General features: G+C 32.6%; 1 long non-coding RNA gene across 4 annotated transcripts in view; it reads left to right on the forward strand.

Annotated features, from left to right (window-relative positions):
* Window positions 1-17,931, forward strand: part of LOC144234764 (uncharacterized) — a 377,485-nt gene that overhangs the window by 240,888 nt on the left and 118,666 nt on the right. For all 4 annotated transcript variants that reach the window (XR_013336065.1, XR_013336064.1, XR_013336063.1 and 1 more), the window contains one exon: window positions 7,870-7,917. This is a non-coding gene — a long non-coding RNA (uncharacterized LOC144234764). The remainder of the gene's footprint in view (window positions 1-7,869; window positions 7,918-17,931) is intronic.

Raw genomic sequence — 17,931 nt, forward strand, 5'->3', positions numbered from 1 at the left:
ATCTTACTTCATTAATTTTGATGTCATTTTCAACATGTAGCATTACTAAGAGGGTTTATTTCTTGATAACACTTCATGTGTTGAGAAAAAGTTAACAAACCACAATTAGTCATAGTTTGTACAGAGAACATACATTGAAAAAGTCTAAGTACCCGAAAAGAGATCTCATATTCATATCATTTGAGTCTTCTATCAGCAAGATTTAGGAGGAAATTTCAGTAACATGCAGTATTGTATGCTCCATTGAAATGACTGTAGTATGTTGCATCAGTTTAAATATTTTGTTTGTAGATGCCAAGGCAAACTATGTATTTGCAAAATGTTATGTGTTTAAGATACTTTTGTTTTGATAGCAATGCATCAAAAAAATGAAAACATCAAATATATAGACATTTGTCATCAAGAATTGTATAAACATTATTAAAAGGTGAAAAGACTTTTAGATGTAGAAGACAGTGATCTTTTGTTCTCTGTATTATATAGAGCATTAAATCATGATTTCAGAACATGTTTTTATTATGTTTTATTTATTATTTCTAAGCCTAAGGTATGTTACAGGAGCCTATTGAATGGACTCAGCATTGCCTTCTGAACCCATTGTGATGCTAGTGGGATCCCAAATCTCAGTGCTGTTGTTCAGGACTCTTGTAAACAACATCTAAGAAACAGCCAATTTTCCTGGGTTTAGTAATCTAGGCAGAGCTCCAAAAACACAGAAAAAAGCTGCAAAGATCATGGCTAGTGGGCAATTGTTATGTACTAATTAATTTTTTTAAGAAATAGGAATAGATCTTGAGAAATTAGTAATACACCAGGGTTAAATATTGCCAGTGGAACTTCCCCAGGCATGGGGGGGGGAGGAGTCCCTTGTATCATCAAGTTACTTTATGAAAAGAATAAAATATCTGAACAATTTTCCTTGACATCACCACAATAAGAACTTAAAAGTGCTCAGAAATGTAATACTATAATTCTGTCACAATTGATTTGTATAGTCAAACTAGCATAGGACTTAATTCTTGCAAGGAAATTCACCGGTGGTAACAATTGAAAATTTGAGTTTGTGACTTATTTGACTCAGGGTTGTGGAAAATTCTGAGAGAATATTCCTATAAATTCATATGTGAGGGCAGATCCTCCTGCAGTTTTTTCTTTAGACATAATGAGAGAAAAAAGTCTGTCCTACTTTCTCCAGCCAGATCACTGTGAACAAAGAAGTAAAGACAATGTTCATAATAAAACTTTTTCTCTAAAGCCTTCATTCAAATGTAGCATGAGAAATGAGGCCGCATTCATGGGAATTTCAAATTGATTTTAAGAACTATTGAGTACTGCATCCATAGGAAAATTCAATTCTCATTTTAGAGTTTGGGGATATAAATATATATATATATATATTTATATCCCTAAACTCTAAAATATATCCCTAAATGTGTCAGTGATGATTCAAACTTCAAAGCCCCAGGTATAATTTGTATAATTTGAATCATTTACATCAAAACAAAGAAACATTTTTTTAAAACCTGAAAAAATATAATCTTTATGTTCATATTTTAGAGAAGCTTCTATAATTCTTATAACTCTTAACTGAAGTTTTTAAAATAAGGAAAATAATTCCATGTGAAAAGCTTAGCTATGCTCTTTCCATTCTTATTAAAATTTGATGTGAAATAGCCATCAAAAGAAAACTGAAGCAGAGATTTTTAAATTCAGATTTCTGAAGGTATCATTAGGTCCCACTGGCCTCCCAATGTAACCCATGTCTTTCATTAGCATTATTAAACACATTACCTAAAATAAGTTAGTAGTAAAGCATAAAATTCTTAGAAATATAGAGAAAGGTCTATTATACTCATAGAAGATTGTAACAAAAACATGATGGCTTGAATTAACATAATCGATATTTGGTGCTTTCAAAAACAGAGAGATGTAACAATAGCATTTGAATAGTGGACAACTAAATGAGAAGTAAAAAAAGAAAAGTCAAGAGTATGCTTTTAATTTTTTTTTAACATTTACTAATTTTTGAGAGAGCACAGCAGGGGAGGGACACAGAGAAAGGGTGACACAGGATCTGAAGCAGGCTCCAGGCTCTGAGCTGGAAGCACAGAGCCCAACGTGGGGCTCAAACTCACGAACTGAAAATCATGATCTGAGCTAAAGTAAGACGCTTAACCAACTAAGCCACCCAGGCACCCAGAGGCACCTTTGTTTTTAAGAGACGAGTATGAGAAATATTTTTGTCCTCACAATAAAAAATGTTCCTTTTATGTCATATCCTTACAAACATGACTGCAGCTATAAATCTATATGTGGTATTCTTGATAGTCTCAATCAAAAGTTGAGGATTTGTTTCTCTCATACTTTTTTCAACTGGTTGGTCCTCTGGCCCTGCATCAAAATCAGAGCCAACCATATGAAAGTAATATCACAGTCTTCAGTTTTAGAATCTACGCCCCTTCTCATTTAATTCTGATCTTATTTCATTCTTACTATGACACTTTACACATTTTAGAGCTAGTTAGAAGGATAAAAATGAACTGAAAACCATTTTTATAGTACTATATACTATTCTTATGCAAGATCACAAAAAGCAATATGCTAGAAACACATTTAGTAGTTTTAGCTTGAGAACTGTGATAAAATTAGGCAGAATAAGAACATATTCTTTGTTACGTTTATAAAAGGATCTTGTAAACTCACTAAAAGAAGGAGGAATTAAAAATTCTCTAACAATTATTGATGACTTTTTTACACATTTACTGTCTACATCTTTATAATAATTTGAAGTGTTCTATTTCTCTAAGGATAGAAATCTACAAAATTTATTTTCTATAAACAAAACCAAGGTGAAATGAATGAATAAAAAAATAAGTTCAGTATATATTACCTCACCTTATCTGGAATAAAAATATTGGAATTTTTTTTCTTGAGCTACTCATATTTAAGTAGTATGAATAATGGCTTGACCTATTCCATCCCTAAAAGGCCATTCCTCTAGGCATTGTATTACACCACTCATAGCAGTGTGCAAATTTCAAGGAGTCCTGAAGCCTCATCTTGGGATGTTTTCAAGTGGCAAGCGTGCATACAGATGCCTTAATGAAAATGTTTCCTCTCTGCTGTAAAGTTTAATGTAAAAACCTTGTAAAATCTTTCACCTCTTCATCTGTCCAATTATTCAAAATATATTCGACACATCCTATGAGTAAATATTTTTTTCAAGATCAATTCTAATAATAATAGAAAACCATCCATTTTAAAGAAACTGCATCAGCCTAATGGAAAATCATAAACACATGGTCTCAGGTGTATTTTCCTTCTTACATCTTCTTTAATCTTTTCTTGCCAGTTTTGAGTCATTACAGTAATCTAATGTGTAAAAACATTAGTATATACATTATTTTAAGATAAAGGCTTCACAAGATTGTGTAATGAACAAAGATTACAAGATTACACGATAAGATTTTGGCTAAGAACATGGATAAAATTACCCCATCTTTAGTCACACTAAATAGAATCATAAGAGAGGCTTTGAAATACATCATTATACATTTATGTATATAATGAAATATATACATATTTCTCCTGAAGATAAAGTATTAAATGTGAACTTTTTTTGTTTAGTAAAATATCATTTAAAATTTGCTTGCTGTTAAATTTGATGTCATAGCTATAGATATTGTTACATTTTTTATTATGCTGTGCTAGTTATTAGTCTTCAGTTTTATGTATCAATTATGGTTTCTATGCAGTCATTTCTACTCCTTACTTATGGACATGTTTAAAGAAAAGTTCTCCTGGTCTCCCATTATTGACACAATTTTTAGGTGATGTTACATGAATAGAAAAGTTCTGCCATTAAGTTCCCTACATTCATAGCTTTTAAAGAAATATGAAACCCAAAAGAATGTGCAAATTATGTACAAACTTATAAAACATATAAATGCAAAAGAATACTTAACTTAGAATAAAAGTTTAAGTCAAGGATTACCCTTTGAGTAAAGAGATTTATGTGCACCATATATTTCAAGCTTCTGCGTTAATTAGCCAGACATGTTTTCTTATAATATCATCCTGCATCAGAGCTCTACAATTATTGCATTTCTTCAGTGTGTCTTTTATATATTTTTCCCATTCTCTCTGTTGCCAGACATATAACAATAACTCCCAGCCATTTTCCTCTTCTAAAGGTTATTTGCAGTCTGTCCAGTTATTGACTGTGTTGTTTCTGCTTTGTTGGAAAAACTCAGAGTTTATACTGTGTTTTCCTCTCTCACGCTAAGGAGTTCTCTAATTTTATACAGTATAAATTAACCCTTTATCTTGATGAGCCAAGAATGAAATGTGTTGGTCTGACTTTTCCTTTCTGGTGTGCCCAGCAGGGCTCACACACAACCGTCCTTTGACCTTGTAGGTATGCAGTCCCTGATTATAAAAGAAACTCATACAATTTTTATTCCAGAACCAAAAGTATAATAGAACGATCTGGGGGTAAAAAAAGGATTTCAAAATATACAAGATCTCCCTACCTTTTGTAAAAGCTAGATATTGCCACTATAAAGTAACTATTATGATTTTTGTTACATTTTCTAACTATTTGCAATAGTGGCAAAGTGCAGGTAGAGGAATAAGCCTTTCTTAAACAATCTGACCAAACTCAAAAGGAACTGCAAACCACATAAATCTAAAAACTGCTAAAATTCTGAAAATAATGAAGCTGTGACCAAAATGAATTTTGACATGTATTTTTTTCTGCTTTTGAAAGATAGATGTCTGCAAATGAATAAGTGACAAATTTTTAAATTTTTAAAAATGTTTATTTACTTTTGAGAGAGACAGAGACAGAGTGTGAGAGGGGTAGGGGCAGAGAGTGAGGGAAACACAGAATCCAAAGCAGGCTCCAGGCTCTGAGCTGTCAGCTCAGAGCACGACATGGGGCTCGAACCCACCAGCCGTGAGATCATGACCTGAGCTGAAGTCGGAGGCTTAACCAAGGTGCCCCAAGCGACAATTTTTAGTAGACCAATATAGCTGGAGGAGAAAATAGTAACAAAAAATAGTAAAAAAGATATGACTGCCTTCATGTTACGTGTATGTTGTATGAACATAGGAGAAAGGCTAATTACACAGGAATATATTAGATGCCTATATGTGTATATGTATTCTATGTAACAAACTTCCCCTAAGTTTAGTGACCTAAAAACACCTAACATTTATTATTATCATGTTGTCTACACCAGTTTAGACTGTTACAACAAATGCCCTGGGTTGAGAGGTGTTATGCAGAAATTTATTCCTCACCGTTCTGAGGCTGGAGGTCTGAGACCATGGTGTCCATGTGGTTAAGTTCCACTGAAAGCCTTCTTACTGATTTGCAGACAACTGCCTTCTCTCTAGATCTTCACATGGCAGAGAGGAGAGAGGAAAGCAAACTCCCCTATCTTTTCTTATAAAGGCACGAATCCCATTCATAAGGGCCCTATCCTCATGGCCTAATTACTTCTCAAAGGCCGTGCCTCCAAATACCATCATATTGGGGATTAGGCTTCAACCTATGAATTTGGAGAAGGCACATTCAGTCCATAACACTTGTCTTAAAGAATATATTAAAGACTGCATATAATTCCTTTATACAACTGTCCATTAAGTACCACAGTTGGGCTGGGCACTTGGGCATGAGTTGTGGAATCATAGGTGCCCCGTCTGACAAATGTCCTGTTAGCATCTGGAGTGTTTTCTATGGAAATTTAAGACATTTTAGTATTCTCTTTATTTGTTATGACCTTAATTCCAAACAAACAAAAGAAAAATTATTCCATTTTTAAATATTCAGAATAATTTCTGTGTGCTTACATTCATAGTACATCCGTAAAAATAAATATTACTTAATTCAGTCATGAATCAGGGTTTCTTTTTTTATGAATCTAAATTTCTAAAAGAATCATATTAGTAATAATGAATTAAGATGACTAAGAAAAGCAACATATACACTTTAGAAGCTATTTCTGTATGACAGTATATCACGGAAGGAACGTTGGACATACTTTTTATTCATTCTTAGGTTAACAGCTAAAAATATGTCTTAAAATGCTAGAAAAAAAGTGATATCTTTTGTCTGTTAAAACTGACATCATTGCTAAGCAGTGTTTCATTTTCTTCCAGGAATCTGTCAGCAAAAGTATCACTATACATATATATAGTGAAGAAGTTTAATTGTCTAAAAATTAAAGGTCATTTAATTGTGTTACTTTTGAAGCAAATATTTAAATAAAATTTTGTTTACTTCTCTAAAAAATTCACAAAGAAAATATGTAGAGATTTTTATTTTAATTTTTTTTTTTTTTTTGAGAGAGAGAGTGAGTGAGAGAGAGGGGCAGATAGAGACTGTGTGTTTCTTTAGCAGGATCCATGCTCAGCATGGAGCCCAATGCAGGGCTTGATCCCATGACCTTGGGATCATGGCCTGAGCTGAAATCCAGAGTAGGAGCCTCAACCAACTGAGCTACCCAGTTGCCCCTAGATTTTTAGACCTTTAATTTAAGAAACAAGACAGTTCTGCCCATTTCCCTCAATGACTGTACATTTCCCTTCTTTATGTTTTTACTTCTCCTTTATAGATAAAATATCTATAACACTATCCCTAGTTTCTAGCTTCAACTTATAAAATAGTCATCAAGGATAACCATCTATATTTTTTAAAACTATATAATAGAAAAACATAATTTCTAAATTAGACATTTTCACATAATTAAAAAAATAAATAAGCACTTAGAGACAGTGAAAAACCGCTTTCTCAATCTTGGTCAATATTGAGTCAGGATTTAACACCTGCCTGACATTGTACAGGTTTGCAAATCTCATGTTATCTGACTTTATAGATCAAGCCAGGACTTGTTGTAACTGACAAGACTTTAATTAGGTTTAGTTTCACGGCCATGTGCCTATTACTCAAATGTGTTGCCTTTTAAAAATTATACCAGTAAGATACTGGCACAATTTCAAGTTCATTTCCCTGCAGTCATTGGAGAGACATAACCCAGAAACAACCAGAGTGCTTATCTCAAATAAAAGTGCATAATAGCGTTATTTGAATATCCACATGAAAATAGTGATTTCAGTTTACTTTGCATGGTAAATGTAAATCAGGAAGAGTGCACATTCAGCAAATGTCAGAAGAGCTTCAACTTCAGCAAATATTAAAAGAAACAATAAAAATCTATGAATGCTACTGAATGATACAAGCACCAATTAAGAGAGTATTTAGTTACTTGAATGTAAACTAAAGATACTAACATTTCTTTCTTAACATAATGGTAATTATAATTATTGTTGTGGTAAAATATTTAAAACTTGGTAAAAAATAAACCTATATATTTGGAAATTATGATTGAACACATAGATCAAAGCATTGAAGTAGTTCTATCTGAAAATACTCTACAGTGCAAAAAATAAAAAGGCAGTTGGTTAAAAAGATCCCCAAGAGGCAAGTTACATTTTTATTTTGTTTCGTTTCATGTGTTTTATTACATCTTGGCGTCTGTAGGATTTTTAAAGTCAAAGCTGTGTTACCTCACTGTTAAGGTAGAATCAAGCCCCAGGACATCTCTGAAAGGTGATCTTACCTCTTTCTGCACCATACCCATTCATTCTTCCTCTGGGAAATGTCTAATTTGTCATCAGTCTTAGACGATTCTTTGACATTTCAACACCCTCATAGTATTCCCCTACAGAGATTTATGAGGATGATGACTAATATTTATTTACTTGCTGTGTACTAATAAACACCTATTTTGATGGTCTTGTATGTAGTTACTTTAATTCTTGTAACAATCCCTTGACTATTTATTATAATTCTCATTTTTACAGAAAGGTAAATCAAGGCACAGTGATGAGACTCATCCAAGCACAGAACTAGTAAGTAGCTGACCCGGGATTTAAAACTGCAGACTGTCTCTACAATCTGTGCTCTTATAATTTAAATAGAATGTATTTTTATTTACATATGCCCTCCTATGACCTCGTTAAGCATGGAAGCTTATAATTATTGAGCTCTAATAAATGCTGAATCCAAGGGGCATCTGGGTGGCTTAGTTCGTTAAGCATCCAACTTTTGATTTCGGCACAGGTCATTATCTCACAGTCGTGAGTTCGAGCCCCACATTGGGCTCTGCGCTGACAGCACAGAGCCTGCCTGGGATTCTATCTCTCTCTTTCTCTCTCTCTCTCTCTTCTTCCCTCCCTCTCTCCTGAAAATAAATAAACATTAAAAAAATTGAATCTGATATAGAAATGCAAAGTAAAGGGAAAATTCTTAATTTGATTATTACCATCATCTTTCTTAAACATGAAAACTGTAACAAAACAGTTAACCCTGTAGAAGTCAGTATTGTTGTTTCCTGATATTTGGGTACCATCAGATCACTTAAACTCAAAGAGCAGTAGGTTATGTAGGTTTCACCTTTAATATAAACATGAAATAGATAATTTAAAAAAGCGGCATTTGCATATGTAAAGTAGGTTTCCTATTCTAAGAGATTCTCAGCCTTCACCATCTCAAGGTCAATGCTATGTTTACTATATACATATAATTTTTTAATGAATCATTTTTCTTCCCCAGTAAACTAAATGCTAAAGAAATATGAGCAGATTTATGTGAGGAATTGTCAGTAAATATCCTGATCAATATAAAAATTGGACAAGCCACATGCTAAAGTCACATTAAATTGAAAATTAAGGATAAATCCATAGGAGGATGGTAATATGCACAGATGGCAAGGATGGACCCAGTTGCCTTCCAGCCTGTACCTGTTCGGGAATATATGAAGCTACATCTCTACAATATCTTCACTATATTAAATGTTGGCTGGTGGCTGCCAAAATCTAAAAGGATTTCTCTCTTAAAAGAAAATGAACATGAAATTCACAATTAGAAAAAACATATTTGCATATATAACAGAGGTTTCATGCTCTATGAAAGTCCTAATTGAATAATACAACCAAAGTACAGGAACATAATTTTCTTAAACTAAAATATATTAATATCTGTAAAAAGCTAGAAGTTCCAAATTTTAAATGAGCAGAATAAGAAGCCCATGCTTTAGGTTCATGGCCAATAGCCCAGAATAGGAAGCAACCTGGGAAACAAGAATTTCTCTTCCCACTGTTAATTATAATCTATGAGCTGGTCCCTTTTGGTTCAAGGTACAGAAACTCAGTTAGGACTGCACTGGGCCCAGACGGTTGAATGATTGACTGGCTACCATATTTGTGCCAGATTGGCCCATCTCTCTACTTTTTCATCCAGGTCCATATGAACTAGAAGACTGTATATGAAGGAAATAATTATGTTACAAAATGAAAAATAAAATATTTTTAATATCCAGAAAGAATAACACTGAAAAATTTGGGAACAGTTCTTTAATCTAAAACATTAATGTAATATGTTTTCTTTCTTAGATATTTTCAATCATTAGAGATTATTTACAAAGATTAAATATTTATATTTAAGCTAAATCATAATGGTAAATCTGTATAATGACAAACTCCATATATTTCTGTAATTTTCTGTAGTAAAGTTCTATATTTAAGCAAATTCAGAGACATGTGAACATTCATTTTAATATAGCAGAGCATTCCTTGCTTAAAGCAGAAGAGAATATTTTTGCCTAAATCATTGTTAGAAAGAGTTATATATGTATATATGTATACATATTTGGATTGATTAAATTAATTCTAGTATATTTCTCAGTGAAAGCTCGTTTATATAACTTCATGAACCTGAACACAGCATTCTAAAAAGTATTAGCATAATATTATGCTTTTCTAATATTAATATATTATTTAAAGTAGAATACTATAAATTTAATTTGTAATAAAATTTCTATTTATTCTGATGATCAGATTTGAAAATCATTAGTATAACCTGAATAATATAATAAACAGAGCTCTTAAATGTAAATCAATATACTCTTATTTTTGTCTGATTTAATTCATCCATGTGATTGAGGAGAAAGTCTTGATAAAAGAGAAAATTATTGTAAAAGCGAGTTCCATAATCAGACAGTGGAATATTATTTCTGTCATTGTCAAATAATGAGAGTGTAGCAATTTTATGTCCAATGGTATTTTTATTTCTTTCTTTCTTTTTTTTTTTTTNACTGCGAGATCATGACCTAAGCGAAAGTTGGACGCTTAACCGACTAAGCCACCCAGGCGCCCCGGTATTTTTATTTCTGACTCTATAATTTATTAGAAGCATGACAAGAGGCTATAAAGTTATATGTAAATCTTGGCTTATTTTAAATTTTAAATGTGGAGAATTGGTTGATTTGTATCTATATGTGTTAGTATATATTTATGTTATTTTATATGACATAGTAATGTTATATATTATCCGAATAAAATGGCATCCCTTTTTTATACTTATAGGCACTTTGCAGACTGGTAATTTGCCCCTTAACTCATTTACCTATGCATCCAGTCTTTATTGCCCAGGATCTCTCAAATTCACAGTAAATAAAACCTTGAATGAATATTGTGTATTTTGTAAAATTTGCATTAAAATAGTTTTTTTTTAATAGTTTATTGTCAAATTAGTTTCCACATAACACTCAGTGCTCATCCCCACAAGTGTCCTCCTCCATGCCCATCCCCCCCTCCCCCCCACANTAAAATAGTTTTTTGTTGTTTTTGTTTTGATAGTTTTCCTTACTCTGGTGGTACTGCATATTTCTTTCATTACGATTTGAAATTTCTCTCTCAAAAATGTTGATGTCCATTTAGCTTGCATTTTTCAGATTCTTTTTTCTTTTTTAAAATTTTTAATGTTTTATTTATTTCTGAGAGAGAGAGAGACAACATGAATAGGGGAGGGTCAGAGAGAGAGGAAGACACAGAATCTGAAACAGCCTCTAGGCTCTGAGCTAGCTGTCAACACAGAGCCCAACGCGGAGCTCGAACCCACGAACCGTAAGATTATGACCTGAGCCAAAGTCAGATGCTTAACCGACTGAGCCACCCAGGTGTCCCAGCATTTTTCAGATTCTTAATTCAGTCTTTGCTGTGAGGATGTTTACAGTGCCATATAGAGCTACAACTGTAACTTATGGAAATTCCTGTTGGTCTGGAAAGTACAGTCTCATTTTCTCCTTTATTTTTCAGATGGCATGGTAATAAAATGAAAAAAGAGTCTTTAGTGTCTTTAGTAATTAATAAATAGCATTGTATGGTAACAGTAACTTCTAATTGTGTTCATAGCAAATTAGTTAAATTAGTAACAGAAGGACCTTTCAAATTATAAATTTTTTCTTTTTACTCCAAATTCTATTAGATTGCAGTCCTAGTGTATTTCTCAGTGAAAGTTAGCTTTTTCACATGGAAAGCTATGTGGGATTTGAAGAAACTTGAATAATTTAAAATGTAGTATTTTGGCTTCTATATCAGTTATTAGGTTTTAATTGATTGACACCGTTAAGAAAGTTAGTGTCTAAGAAAGGAGCAATGGCCTGGGATTCCCGGACTTTGAGTATTATCTTCAATCTTGATTTTACCTAGTTCTTTTCTTTTTTCATTAAAATGTCACATCCTCTCAGAGTATCCTTTCAATGCATAAATTAAAGAGATTGCATTCCATAATGAATAAAGTCTCATCTAGCTAAACAAAATTCAATTAACCACTCTAACCTTTGATGTTTTGAAGTGGTCACTAGTATTAAAATGATAGTATCCTTCTTGGAAATATCATGGAGTACCTCATGTCAACCATGTAAGATTCTTTATTGAATATTAGAAACTTAGAGTACATATGCCCTGTAGTAAATATGCACTGTAAAGAGATATGCTCTATAAAAACAAACACAGCAGCATTATAAAAATGTTGCATATAATTTGTAAGTAGAAAAATAATTTCTAATGGTCACAATTTCTTCATGAAAAACGAGAATGATTATTGTTTAAAAAAAGCCTTTTCCAAATGCAATACAGATTACGTTACCTAAGTTTCTATCCTATTCAAATAAACAACTATTATTAATTTGATGTTTCAACCTAATTTCAGTATTCTGTCAGTCACTAAAAGCAATCAGTTAAACAGTTAAGAGTACATTTATTTTTCTTGATTATTAGCTAAATGTATTTATTAAAGAAAACACAAATTGATTTATTTGACAAATACTACCAGTATTCCTTTGAAAGTTTGTAATTTTCCTTTAAAATAGCCAAGTAACATTGTTTAAGATGGAAATAGTGATAGCATTAATAACACAGAAATTGTCCAGGTTGGTACTAAGTTCACATTCAATATTTAAATTCATATACAATATCTAGATTAACTGCATTTATATATTTTAAAAATATAGAATCTGTGTTCTACAGAATCAATTCTAACATTTTAAGAAGTCATTTATTCATTTTTGATAGAGGGAGAGCAAGAGCGAGCACGACTAGGGAGGGGCAGAGCGAAGGAGGAAGAGTGAAAGAATTCCAAGCAGGCTCTGCACTATCAGCAGAGAGCTGGTGCAGAGCTCTGCCTCACTCGTGTCCTGAGTCAAAGTCAGAAGCTTAACTGACTGAGCCACCCAGGCGTCTCTAATTCTAACATTTTTAATGAAATTGATTCATTATAAATTCTTTATTGATCAAGTAAATTATAACAAATTTTTTTAAGTCAAGGAATTTTATAATTATCTGTTCTCAGGAAAAGTTATCCATAATGACTGGATTATTATAAATACATCCACTTTTAAAGTATGAGTGTATCACAAAACTCAAAATGTTTTCTCATTAAAAAGAAATTCTTAAAATTTTGTCTACTGAACATCTGCTTTAAAGTTAACCAGATGTTAAAATTTGTTTTAGTAGACCAGATGAAATGGAACCTATTCAGTTATGAAAAACCCATACACAAATAATTGTCTAGCTGTTGACATGTCAGCTGTTGGGCTTTATTATTCTGAAGAGCTATGATGATTCAAGTCAATATTTGTTTTGTCAAAAGCCAAACTGCAACCGAGTAAAACAAAGCAAAAAAAAAAAAAAAAAAAAAAAAAAAAAATTTTTTNAAAAAAAAAAAAGAATTTATTGCAAAGGTTTCAGGCTGCAAGCCAGAAAACTCAACGCTACAGGAGCAATGAGTTCTGAGTTGCTCAGTGACCAGAGGGTTTTTATGAGGTTAATGAGAGAGTCATTCGGCTAGTGCAGCTGATTGTTTGCCTAGTCTTCTTCCTTGTTTGGTTCAGGGCAGCTGAAGGAACAGGAAAGGGCTAGAGATGTGAACAGATGTGGCATTTAGTGATTGGCTGGTGTCCTGTGCTGATTTCTGAGAAAAGGTGTACATTCCTGCAACTTGTGTTAGGTAAGGTTAAGTTTCATTTTCTTTAATGCACCTATGTTGGCCAACTCCAATTTGTTCCTGACATATGCAACTCTGTTTTAGTTTTAGATCCACGGTTTTTTTTAGGATGACTGAATAAGTATGCACATTTAGAAACTGAGCATAGAGGTAATTGTTTAAAAGTTGATCTTAATTGGCAACTGTCACCCTTATTAAAACATTAAAATAACAACAACAACAAAACATTGAAATGCATTTTGATTTAAAATTCTCAGTAACATATCTCAACTATATATGTTGAATTAGATGCATTATGATAGTATCACTTAATTGTTAAACAGTAAGTGATCTGGCTTTCTCCTCACCTGTCTCTCTTTGCTTCTTTCTGAAACCAAAATTTAAATGATTAAAATATATCCTAATAAACCAATTATATATTTTCAAGAACCATTTAGTTTGAACTTTCACAATAAAAAAAAGATACCTTTGAAATCTGATCTAAAGGTGTTTTATGCAGCATTTCATGTCATCTCTCAAACAACAATTCATTTCCTGAAAGCTATATCATTTCCAATTAAGAATTGCATGTCACAAAAATGATTTGGTTCTCTGCAGCCCTGACTTCCATTAGATAGTCAATTATTTATAACGGGTTGGAGCTTAATTAAATAAACTTAATTAAAATTAGATTAACCCTTTTCACAAAGCATTATCCAAGTTATATTAAGTGAAGGACAAAAGACACTTTAACATCATCCTTAAGCAAGGGGATACTTGAAGGCTGTGCTTAAAGAGATTGCATTATTAAAATTTAAAAGCAGACAGTTACAATTAAAAGATACTCAAGCTAGTAATGTAGCTCTCTTCAGAAATTCAGAGCTTCATGGGGCAGTTTATTATAGATAATGCTAAAATGTTTAATTTCCAAGTTAAGCCACTGCCAGCAGTTTCAGTGGTGACTTTTGAATTCACTATTAGATAGATTTTCGTGTTCTTTAATACAATATTAGTTGAATAGTTTTGCGCTAAGGAAGTATTTATTTCAGACTTTTGGTCACTGGATGGAATCAGTTCTCCTTTTTAAGATTATCCCATCAGGGACTTGTTTTATTATTATTATTTATGTTTAAGACATGTGTTAGGTTTTATTTGTTTTCTTCATATCGTTTTGTTTTCATTAATTATGCTCAGTTGAATAGATAATCCATGAAATCCTTGGGGGAGATATTTATTCTATCTTTGGGTTCTGGGAGTTCAATGACTGTTCTTTCAGAGCAATGGTTCTTAAAATGTAATATGCTACACACACAAACACACAGAACACCTCTCAGGGATATGTTTTATTTGTGTGTGCTGTGTAGGTACACATAAGAGTTCTTTTTAATAGACTTATTCCCCATAGATGTTGATTTAATTTCTTTGAAGTAGAACCAAAACATGCACATTTTTATGTGGAACAAACATAATTCAGATGCAAATTGTTTGTTTTCTATTTGAGAACTAGCCCTTGCATTCCCTTCTTGTTTTATTTTCCAACCATTTGTCCACTCAACAATTATTTTAAAATAATAATATAATAAATATCTAAGTGCTACAACCTAACTAAATAAAATTATAGTTCTCCTCTTGGTTTCATGGTTATGTTTTTAAGTTCTTACTTAAATTCTGGTTAGTTAACATACTGTGTAACATTGGCTTCAGCAGTAGAATTTAGTGATTCGTCACTTTCATATACCAGTGCTCATTTCAAGTGCCCTCCTTAATACCTATCATCCATTTAGACCATCCCGCACCCACCTCCCATCCAGAAACCCTCAATGTTTTCTCTACAGTTAACAGTCTCTAATGGTTTGCCTCCCTCTCTCTTTTTTCTTTTCCCTTCCTTATGTTCATCTGTTTTGTTTCTTAAATTCCACATATGAGTGAAATCATATGGTGTTTGTCTTTCTCTGGCTGACTTATTTTGCTTAGCATACAACTGTCTAGTTCCATCCATATTGTTGCAAATGACAAGACTTCATTTGTTTTCATGGCTGAGTAATATTCCGGTGTGTACACACACACCACATCTTCTTTATCCTTTCATCAGTTCATGGACATTTGGGGTCTTTCCATAATTTGGCTATTATTGATAATGCTGCTGCTATAAATATCGTGGTGTATGCGCCCCTTTGAATCAGTATTTTTGTATCTTTTGGGTAAATACCTAGTAGCGAAATTTCTGGGTTGTAGGGTAATTCTATTTTAACATTTTGAGGAATCTCCATACTGTCTTCCAGAGTGGCTGCACCAGTTTGCAATCCTACCAACACTGTAAGAGGGTTTCCCTTTCCCTACATCTTCACCAACATCTGTTATTTCCTGTGTTGTTAATTTTAGCCACTCTGAGAGATGTGAGGTGGTATCGCATCATGGTTTTGATTTGTGTTTCCCTGATGATGAGGGATGTTGAGCATCTTTCCATATGTCTGTAAGCCATCTGGATGCCTTTGGAAAAATGTCTATTTGTGTCCTCTGCTCAGTTCTTAGCCGGATTTTTTGGTTTTGGGTGTTGAGTTTGATAAGTTCTTTATAAATTTTGAATACTAACCCTTTATTAGATATGTCATTTGCAAATATCTTCTCCCATTCCAGAGGTTAACTTTTAGTTTAGTTTGTTTCCTTCACTGTACAAAGGATTTTATCTTGAAATCACAATAGTTCATTTTTGCTTCTGTGTCCCTTGCCACTGGAGACATGTTTAGTAAGAAGTTGCTCTGAATGAGGCCAAAGAGGTCACAAAAAGCAAAAGAAAACTTCCTATGAAGTATAATTAATATAATCAGTCACAGGAGATCATATTGTGGCATTAAAACAAGAAAATGTTAAAACATCAACCAGAAAACATTAAAGAGCTTTTGAAAATTATGTCCAGCAAATACAGAGATAATGGGCCAGTAGCAGAAAAAGATGAGTATCGAAGGGTTACTGGAGAATATATCTAATAGCCAAATAATACAGTATCAAGAAGAAAACATGGGAAACAGAGAAGAGGAAATTATCAAAGTAGCAGTACAAGATAATTTCCTACAAAGGATGTTTTCCTTAATGAAGGACAAGTACAATGAAATAAAAAGAAAAATAGATTTATAGACAGGAGAAATACCAGGGTACCTTAACACAACTGGACAAAATGAATATCCTTAAATTTCCCACTGGAAAGTGTTGATATAAAATTCATCAATGCTCAAATGTGACTGTGCTTTTTAATAATTATACTAGAATTTAGAAAGCAATATAGATCAATGCTTTAAATGAGAAGAAATAATTTACACCTTTTAGTTCTGGACGCAGTCCAGTGATCACATACAAGTTTAAAATAAAGTTATTTTCAGATGTGCAAAGTTTTAAAAATTTTTCTCCTGATGAATGGATATCAGGAAACTGCTAGAAAATATGCTTGAACAATATAATGACATATAGGAGGAAAATAGGATTCAGCATAAAGTAAGATGACCAGTTATTTGATTTATTGACTGTGTGTAATCTATATGATGAGAGTTAATTGTCAGTATACTGAGGAGACTTAGAGATTCTATACAACTCAGTTAAGTTTTTTGTTTTAGAAAGCCAAATACTAATTGTAAAGGAAATCAGACTTTGAATGAAAGAAGAAGCAAAATCACATTGAAAAATATTTACAGTTGTCCTAAGTAAACACATTATTGATTTAATCAAAATAGTACATAATAATATTGGAAGAATGGTTGCAGAGGGAGGCAGAACAAAGAGATTTAAAATATGTGTTGTAACTAATAAAAAGTATATCAATATTTAGTAGCATAGCATAAAGGTTTTTTTTTTAATTTTTATAATGTTTATTTGCTTTTGAAAGAGAGAGAGATATATAGAGTGTTAGTTGGGGAGGGACAGAGAGAAAAAGACACAGAATCCGAAGCAGACTCAAGGCGCTGAGTTGTCAGCACAGAGGCTGCCCAGAAGCTTAACTCACTAGCTGTGAGATCATGACTGAAGTCAGATGGCCAACTGACTGAGCCACTCAGGCACCCAACATGCTATAAAGTTTAAAAATATAAAGAAAAAAATGTTTTTAAATAACAAAATGTAAAGGAAATCCTGTAAGAGCATCAGGTTAAAATTTTTTGTATGTTTTAGATGCCTGATTCTGGAAGCAGGATAAGATAGGGCAGAACAACTGAATTTTCTTTTCCATTACATGTTTGTGTGTGTGTGTGTGTGTGTGTGTGTGTGTTTTAGTAAAAGTTACCTTGAAAGGGAAAAAGTAAGTAATAAGCAGGTAAATAAAATCAATTTGATAAGCATACAAATAGTTTTTAAAAGTGATTAAAATCAGCATCCCTAATGCAATAAATAAGTATTCACATTCTCCTCCAGTTAGAATCTAGCTTTTTTAAGCATCTGCCACTATACAGTTATAAAATTCCCCAGTGACTTTAAACTTTATGTTTATTATACAATACATTATATATAATTTAATTGTCTGGACTGCTCTACAAATGAAAAGTATTATGTTTATGGTTGTACAGAATTTGACAGTGGATTGAGTTATAGAAAACCAGATGAAAGGAGAATTTAAT

This window comes from Crocuta crocuta, unplaced genomic scaffold, assembly GCF_008692635.1.
Source record: "Crocuta crocuta isolate KB4526 unplaced genomic scaffold, BGI_CrCroc_1.0 scaffold709, whole genome shotgun sequence".
Lineage (NCBI taxonomy): Eukaryota > Metazoa > Chordata > Mammalia > Carnivora > Hyaenidae > Crocuta > Crocuta crocuta.